The sequence below is a fragment of the Sphaerodactylus townsendi genome, linkage group LG14, assembly GCF_021028975.2.
Source record: "Sphaerodactylus townsendi isolate TG3544 linkage group LG14, MPM_Stown_v2.3, whole genome shotgun sequence".
NCBI classification, from domain to species: domain Eukaryota; kingdom Metazoa; phylum Chordata; class Lepidosauria; order Squamata; family Sphaerodactylidae; genus Sphaerodactylus; species Sphaerodactylus townsendi.
In genome coordinates this window covers 387,081-395,776 of record NC_059438.1, presented here as the reverse complement: position 1 = coordinate 395,776, position 8,696 = coordinate 387,081, and the positions used below count along the sequence as shown (strand labels likewise).

The 8,696-nt window shown below is 44.9% G+C and overlaps 1 protein-coding gene across 2 annotated transcripts in view; it reads left to right on the top strand.

The window, feature by feature from the left end:
- Positions 1–520: 520 nt before the first annotated feature.
- The window catches only part of CDH5 (cadherin 5), a 34,168-nt gene continuing 25,992 nt past the window's right edge, over positions 521–8,696 (top strand). For both annotated transcript variants that reach the window (XR_007246160.1, XM_048515958.1), the window contains exon 1: positions 521–675. The gene's annotated coding sequence lies outside the window, so the exon portion shown is untranslated. The remainder of the gene's footprint in view (positions 676–8,696) is intronic.

Here is an 8,696-nt window from a genome sequence, read left to right as displayed (position 1 = left end):
ACAACAGTGGAAATGAAAGACTGAGATCTGAACCAGGCACGTTCCAGCTCATAGCCCCTACACAACGTCGGCTCTTGTATTTACTTACACATACGCCCACCATTTGGAGCAAGACCAGGCAAAAGTTCTTGGCCGGCTTCCCTGCCTGGGCCGTCATGTGTTTAAACTGGCCCATAGGAGCAACTGGCCCGGCGTCCCAAGGAAAACTGCAGACCTCACTTTCACATTTCTAATAAAACCCTCATGTTACTGCCGTGGCGCTTAAGCTGCTGCTAGCTCACACAGCAATGGCCTTGCAGCAATTCCGCCTCTCGTGGCCTTTGCTTTTGCTGTTTCCCATTTGTTACTCCCTGTCCGAAGGTAAGTCGACCCAGTAATGAGTCCCCCCCACCCCCCAAAAAAGTTTTTTATCTGGTTTCCTCCACTCCCTTCTCTCACTGGCCTTAGTAAGACTTGGAACAATAACAGGATGCAGGACGGGAAAAGGCAGACACCCAGCTGGGAAACCTTTGAGACTGGAAAGCTGAACACTCCCTGCCTTGCTCAGTTCAGGGAACTAACTTGATTGCATTTCGGTTCACTTGCCGTTCTGCTTTATTCAGTCCGTGCTCGTGGCGTGCTAGCTGGATACAATCAACAGAGGCTCGCTTCCATTTGGGATTAAAACTGCACCAGGTAAGAATCATGGGACTGTGGGAGAAGGGAACTGCTTACAGGTTCTTAATTCCCTAGTAGCCAAGTACTATTTTGATTGTATATATGCCTTTATTCGGTGTGCCCCACCTGTGTTGGAGGTATATAGAAATTCCTGGATGACCTGTTACATGCAGGATTATAGGATGCCTCCGAGACAGTGGTACTTAAGGGACGCCTGGGGGGCCGCTTTGGCCAACCCAGAATGCTGCTCATTTGCAAAATCTACAACAGGATTAGTAAGAAAGGTTTTTGTGATGGTTAGAAGGACGGTTGAGTTCATGTTGTAACATAACATCCCAAGGAGCTGCCACTATCAGCTCCAAATTTAAGCTGGAAAACATGCCCAGTTCTGATATTTTACTTCTGAGGTGACAATGGCAACTATTACAGAATGGTCTTCAATAAATACAGCATCTGAACAAGTCCATTACTTGGAAAATGGGAAAAAACGGGACCTGTGTATAAAAAAGCAGCCCAAAGCCTTGAAGAGAAGACAGTTTTAACAACAAAACCTAAAATCCCAGGTGCCCAGTGGGTAGTGATGTGGGAGGAGTCCTGCCACTGCGGGGCCTTCGTGGTAAGCTTCTGTGGCAAAGTAGGTTCCGTGGCAAACGTGGGCTTTTCCTGATCCTAGAATGACACTCCAATAGCTTTGCCAACTCAAGATTGGGAAATTCTTGGGGATTTGGTGGTAGGGTTGCCAACCTCCAGGTAGCACTTGGAGATTACCCCCCCCCCCCTCACTATTACAATTGATCTCCACATGACCAAGATTAGTTCCTCTGGAAAAGATGGCAGCCTTGGAGAGCAGCCTCTATGGCACTGTGCCTGCTGAGGTTACTACCCTCCCCAAATGCCACACCACCACCCCCAGCATCCACCCCCCCAAAATCTCCAGGTATTTCATAACCCAGAGCTGGCAACCCTATTTGGGATGAGGCTTTGGGAGAGTAGCCTTTGGATAGTGGGAAAGGGGCTCAACGGGGATGCGATGCCAAAGAGACCCTCATCCACCCACCAAGCTGCCATTTTCTCCAGGGGAACAGTAGTCTGGAGATAAATTGTCATTCTGGGAGAACTCCAGACCCAGCAGAAGGTGGGCAACCCAGCATGACCCAGCATGACCAGTACATGATGCTGGTTCTTATGAAGAGTTTTCCGTTGCAGGATCATCGCTGACCATCAAACCCACAACACTGTCAGTTGATGCTTCTTTCCAACATCAATGTGCAGCACAAAGATTGCAGATATCCTGATCAGTCCCCCCCCCCCCACAAGTAACCACCAAAGCCAGCATGCTGTGGTGATAAAGAGCAACAGACTCTTATCTGGGGAACTGGATTTATTTCCCAATCCTCCACAAGAAGCCTGCTGGGTGACCTTGGGCCAGTCACAGTTCTTTCTGAACTCTCTCAGCCCCACCTACCTCACAAGGTGTCTGTTGTGGGGAGAGGAAGGGAAGGAGCTTGAAATCTACTTTGAGACTCTTTATGGTTCAGAAAAGTGGGGAGCAACAGTGGCGTAGGAGGTTAAGAACTCGTGTATCTAATCTGGAGGAACTGAGTTTGATTCCCAGCTCTGCCGCCTGAGCTGTGGAGGCTTATCTGGGGAATTCAGATTAGCCTGTGCACGTCCACACATGCCAGCCGGGTGACCTTGGGCTAGTCACAGCTTCTCGGAGCTCTCTCATCCCCACCCACCTCACAGGGTGTTTGTTGTGAGGGGGGAAGGGCCAGGAGATTGTAAGCCCCTTTGAGTCTCCTGCAGGAGAGAAAGGGGGGATATAAATCCAAACTCTTCTCTTCTTCTTCTTCTTCTTCTTCTTCTTCTTCTTCTTCTTCTTCTTCTTCTTCTTCTTCTTCTTCTTCTTCTTCTTCTTCGGATTTTCATGCAGTTTTTGCCAGTGCATAGTACACACACTTTCGCTATTAGTCTGTTTGAACGCTTGCTAACTGCTTAAAGAATTTTAGTAGACCTTGGGATGCCAATGGCCCTCTAATAGTCCAGAGCTCTATGAGTGCTCCAATGCACACAGAAAGCTCTTGCTGAAGTGCCAGTTTGGTACATGGAGTTTTCTAGCTATTTCATTAAAGACTTGGGATGTCCCACAAAGGCAGAAGGAATTACAGGATCACAATGCAGCTCTACAATGATGATAATAAGGTGAATATATTGCCTGGGCGTGAGCCCCATGAATCGTAAAAATTGTAACCTTAAGGGGTTTTTCCCAGCTTGTATCATACTTAGCTTGAAGTTCATGGAGGTTTCCATTGCAGCTTTGAAATTCCTGTCTCCAAATTCCAGTCAATTTGTTATTTTCAGTTTTGCTTTTCCCTCACAGCAGGAGAAAAAACTTCCCAGGGTTGAGTCGCAGAACTATATTCTCTCAAGTTTGCTTTCTTCAATGATTTATCTGGCAAAAGGTACTGATATTTTCAGTTCCCTGGTGAGACACAGCTAGAGGAACTTTGGGGCCAGGCAAAATAGACCAACCTAATTGATCCTACATGACCAGATTCCTGGAGAGCTTTGACTTTATGGTCATTCGCCAATCATAGCCCATACAAATTCAGTCAAGCATCATTATTTTATGCAGGTGTGTAAAAATCAACTCTATATGAGGCTTTCAGATCTTTTGAGGCTCAGATGGTTTCCAGCTTCTAAGTGGTGGCTGGAGATCTCCTCACAACTGATCTCCAGGCAACAGAGATCAGTTCGCCTGGAGAAAATGGCTGCTTTGGAGGATGGACTATATGGCATTATAGCCCTCCCCTCCCAAACCCCACCCTCCTCAGGCTCCACCCCAAAAACTCCACCTATTTCCCAACCCAGAGCTGGCAACCCAGCTGAGATGCAGGAGCTGGAAGCTAACAATTGGAAGCAGAACAGGATGGGACAGGGTGGAGCTTAATAGTGCTTGGGTGGGCAGAATGCATGATCTGCCTGGCCAAGAGTAGAGAGAGGCTATGGCTGACAGACGTGGGAGGAAGGAGCAGAGCAAAAGGCAACTCCCCTTGAGCAGCTCTTGGAGAGCACCCATCCCATTGATGCTAGTTTCCCATCACAAGATGCTGTTTCTTCCCCTGGAGACCCACAAAGGACCAAAGGACCTTCCATCCAGCAGAGCTGTGATTGAGAACTCTTATTTTTAACTTAAATAGGGCTGTAGAAGGAGGATTCTTAGCTTCTTCACCAACCAAGATATGCCAAGCTGCTGACAAGTATCTGCATGCACCACCTTGACCTGTGGATGGCCAGCTCCTAATCATACCTGTGGAGCTATGACTCCACTCCTTGCCTAAAGGTGGTACCCTTGGGCATGGCCTAAGAGAATCTCCTTATCATCTGAGCCCTCAGACTGCAAGCTTTTCTGATTTTTGTCTCAGTGGGTTGCGGTTCTTTTGTGGTGTAGTATTTTCACATAAGATCAACTGTGCTACTAGAGGCTTCCCCATCCCAAAAGGTTGATACAAGTTTTTGAGATCTTAGTGCTAAGAAAGCAGGGCCAGGATGTTAGCTTGAGTTGAGTAACAGGGTGAGATTTAGGGTAGCCAATTCCAGGCTGGGAAATTCCTGGAGATTTGGGGGTGGAGCTTGGGGAGGGAGGGGTTTCAGGAGGAGAGGGACTTCTAGTGCATAATGCCATCAAGTCAGTGGCGTAGCACCAAGGGGACAGGGGGTGCACAACACACTGGGCGTGCCCCCCTGTGGGGGAATGGCAGCGGCGTTCCAGGCATGGCAGGGGTGCAGGGCACACGTGTGCCCCAGGCGCAGTTGCCCCTCGCTCCGCCCCTGCATAAAGGCTACCCTTTAAAGCAACCATTTCCTCCAAGGAAACTGATTTATGGTTTTGGGGGAGCAGTTGTACTTCTGAGAGTTGCAACCCTATTCTTATTTTAGTCTGTTAGTCACTTTGAGTCCTGTGTTCCAGAAGAAAAATGAACTCAAAGTGACATATGCATATACATACACACACACACATCATTATATACCATTTCAAATAAATGCCCAAAAACAATAACAGCAATTTTAAAAAATGCAACATTAAAAAAACTCATTTTGATATATCAGCAGGGATATTTAACCCATGCTTTGTATCATTTTATTGATCATAAAAATTGTGTATGCTATTTTGTCATCAGGTCAAAGTTGACTCATGGCGACCCCATATAGTTTTCAAGGCAAGAGACATTCAGAGGTGGTTTGCCATTGCCTGCCTCTGCATGGGCTGAGAAAATTGTGTAAAGACTGTGACTTGCCTAAGGTCACCCAGGAGGCTTAATGCGGAAGTGTAGGGAATCGAACCTGGTTTTCCAGATTAGAGTCTGCTGCTCTTAGCAACTGCCCCACACTGCCTCCTTAAACATAGACAATGTTGGTTGGCCTGGAGAGATTAAAAAAAATACAGTGTTTTTCTTTGCCAGACAGATCATTTGAGAGGAGCGAGAGTTTAATAAGAAAATTTCATAGGAGACAGTTTAAATACCTCTGTCCTCATTGCTCCAGATAATGGACCACCCTCCCTCTCACTGTAGTTCAGTGAATACATATTTTGCTACGTTTTGTGTACTAGTTTAGCCCTGAGAAGCAACCCAAAAACCTGAAATTTTAGGCCAAACCCTGAGCCCCAGCAACATTACTGCCAAACAAGCTGGAATCAGAAGAAAGTTTCACTTAAATAGTTAATGGGCTTGAAAAGATTTGTCAAATGAATAGACCTGCCTCCTATCCTGCTTTTGTTGAAGCAAAACAGAGTAATTGAAAACAGGATACAGGCAAAGGGATTTGTACAGTCTTTTAACCTTGGGCGGCATTTTCTGATTTATAGCCTTGCCAATTGTATGAACATCAGATAGGATTCAAAAGAAAAGCCCTCTATTTTTTTTCTCTCCCCTGAACAGAAATCACATGATTTTCTAATGCTTGCAATATCAGCCCAGTGCCTTTGGAAAGAGGACATTACTGGGCGTTTGCATTTTAAATCATTATTCTAAATAGCAGTTTTCATGAAATGCCTGCAGGGGGTTGAATGGGGAGGGGGCAGCTGGTTGGGGGAAACTGCCACTGCCCAGCCCTCCAACAATCAACATTGGCTGGGAAATCTATCATCTTTCCACCCTACAGGTGGCTATGATAGAAACAAATGCTCTAATCCAGGGGTAGGGAACCTGCGGCTCTCCAGATGTTCAGGAACTGCAATTCCCATCAGCCTCTGTCAGCATGGCCAATTGGCCATGCTGGTAGGGGCTGATGGGAATCGTAGTTCCTGAACATCTGGAGAGCCGCAGGTTCCCTACCCCTGCTTTAATCAGTATCCTACTGCAAGGTAAATGGGATGGGATCATAGCACAATACAATTCTCTCTTCCGTTTAAAGGAAATTCCTTTTTACAATATGCCTATTTGCATCTATGTGAAGATGGCAGTCTGCCCCAAAAGCTATTAAGGTGTGGGGAAACTATGCCCACACACCCAAAAAGACCAAACTGAATGGCTGAGGCTGCCACAACTATAAGCCAGTGCATGATAATGGGTATAAGGGAAGCAGTCCCACCTGATGATGTTCACAGTCAAGGGCTCACAACTCTTAAGTGTGAACTAGGATCTTGGATACCCAGATTCAGATCCACACTAGTCTTCCTAATTGTTCAGGTCCACTAGGAGGCTCTGTCCCCAATCCTAGTCTCCCTGTCTCCCACCCATAGAGAAAATGAGGAGAGGGAAAAAATGGCCTCCATAACAACACTCTAGGAATTTCCCCTGGTCTGTATGGTATTTACCATAGAGGCTGAGGAAATTCATGCAACATCACCCAGAAATGACATCACATCTCTGAAATCAACTCTCCTCGGGCACTGCCCCCCAAATCTCCCAGTGTTGTAGCCCTAATCCCCACTTTGCCATAGAGGTTTACTGGGTGACATGGGCCAATCACTCACTCTCAGCCTAACCTGCCACTCATAATCTTGCTTGGAGGTTAAAGAAAGGAAGAGAAAGAACCATGTATGTTGCTCTGAGTTCTTTGGAGGAATGGCACCCAAATAAACAATGGTTGGTGCAAATGATCAGATTTTTTAAAAAAAACTATACTTCATTATAAGTGTGGGACATCATATTCAAAATAAATAACCCCAATCAAATATTGAACTGAAATCATTCTTTAAAATTTCTATAAAGAGAAAGAGAAATCCAGGATATTTACAACATAGTCAGCAGTAAAAAAAAATGTGACCCATGATCCTTAGACATAAAGCAAAGTGGAACTCAGTTTGGTAGAGCTTTTATGCCAAATAAAGGCTAAAGAAAGAAAGAAAGTTTGGTAGAGCATCTGGCATGTTGGACTAGGATACTCCTGGCTTAAATCCCTACTCTGCCCCGAAATTCACTGGGTGACCAGCCACTCCTTCCCCCTCACCTACCTCACAGGAATGTTGTAAGAATAACAAAGGTTCTTGAAAGAGTGCGGGGAAAGTCAGTGAAAAATAATGCAGGTCGGTTCATACTGTCCTCAGAGCTAGACTGGATGCTTAGAAATGGACTCAGTTGTCATTGGCAGAAAAGACTACTTAACATTTCTAATCATATGAACAATTTGGGTTAGGTCGAATCAAGGCAAAAAGCAGAGAAAGAATTTTGTTCTATATAAGCTTTGTCCTCAGATATACTAAGGGCATTTGCATTTCTAGGTTAACATGCCTTCTTGATATTATAAAAGATCTGTACATACTTCCAAAAACTCAAATTAAGCTAAATCAGCTCACATGGTCCAAAAAAGCTGTTTGGCAAGATCAGTTTCTGTTCTCTATCAACATCTGTCACTCAGCAGCTGGGTCAGCAAACTGAAGACATGTCCCCAAGGAGAAAGGCAAAGCTGATAAAGGGAAAGAGTTAACTGGGTGCCTAACATGAGGTCAAGTTTGCTTTTCTTTAGTGCCTTAAGTCTCTCCCAAAATCAAATATCATAGCTCAGCTCAAGATAACATGGAAACAATTTAGAATTCTGCTTTACCTAACTATTGGGTCCACAAAGCAAGTAGCTAGGAGTCTCAAAGGCAAAGTTTGCCACTTATAGGGGGCACCCCTCAGCTCCCAATCTCCGACAAGTCCTGGGTAGATCTTATGGACTTCATATATTTTCAAAGAGTGAGTATAGAAAATCCTCTTGATGGCCTTGTTGATGCTTTGAACACTGAAGAATATTTGTTTCTCATCTGGGATCCATAAAATAATTCATGATTTCTTAGGATTCATTTTCGCAAAGTCCAAGAAATGTTGGCTTTCACATCAAGAACTACTGATCAGAAATCATATTGGTGAATCTCACAAAGCAAGCATAAATACAATGAACTAAGCATGTTATAAAAATCATTTTGGGAAGAACTTAGTACAGCTCTCTTCCCCAAAACAACTTCAGCACATTCTATTTCTCTCAACCTTGGTTTTTTGAAAATTGCTAAACTAGTGATCTTTTTTCAAAAACCCGGCTTGAAGACGCTCCTGTGTGAACGCAGTAGACAGGAGATCCTTTATTTTTCCTGCCTGCCGGTCAATTTCCCCCCTCCCTTCTACCCTTCCTTTTACTTTCGTTTTTGCCGCCATCCGCCATTTCACAATGATTCTGCCCACCTGAATTGGCTATCTATCTGTTTCCAGGCACTATTGAAAGTGCTGGTTTGTACCTGTATTTTTTACATTGTTATTTTGTTTTAATTGTAAGCCACTTCAAGCAGGACTCTGAGGTAAACTGATAGCTCATCCGCAAATTTTTCATCAATTCGTTCTTAACAAACTATTCATGTTCTAGGAAAATACAATTATTGCACATTGTTCTGTTTGGTGTAGTGGTGAGAATGTTCAACTAGAATCTGAAAAGAATCAGGTCCACATCCTTACTTTCATGCAGTGGCGTACTGCTAATGGGAACATGGGGTATCCCATGTCCCTGGGCACATGGCATTTTGTCATGGGGGGGGGGGTTCAGGTGCTGGCCGTGTTCCCACG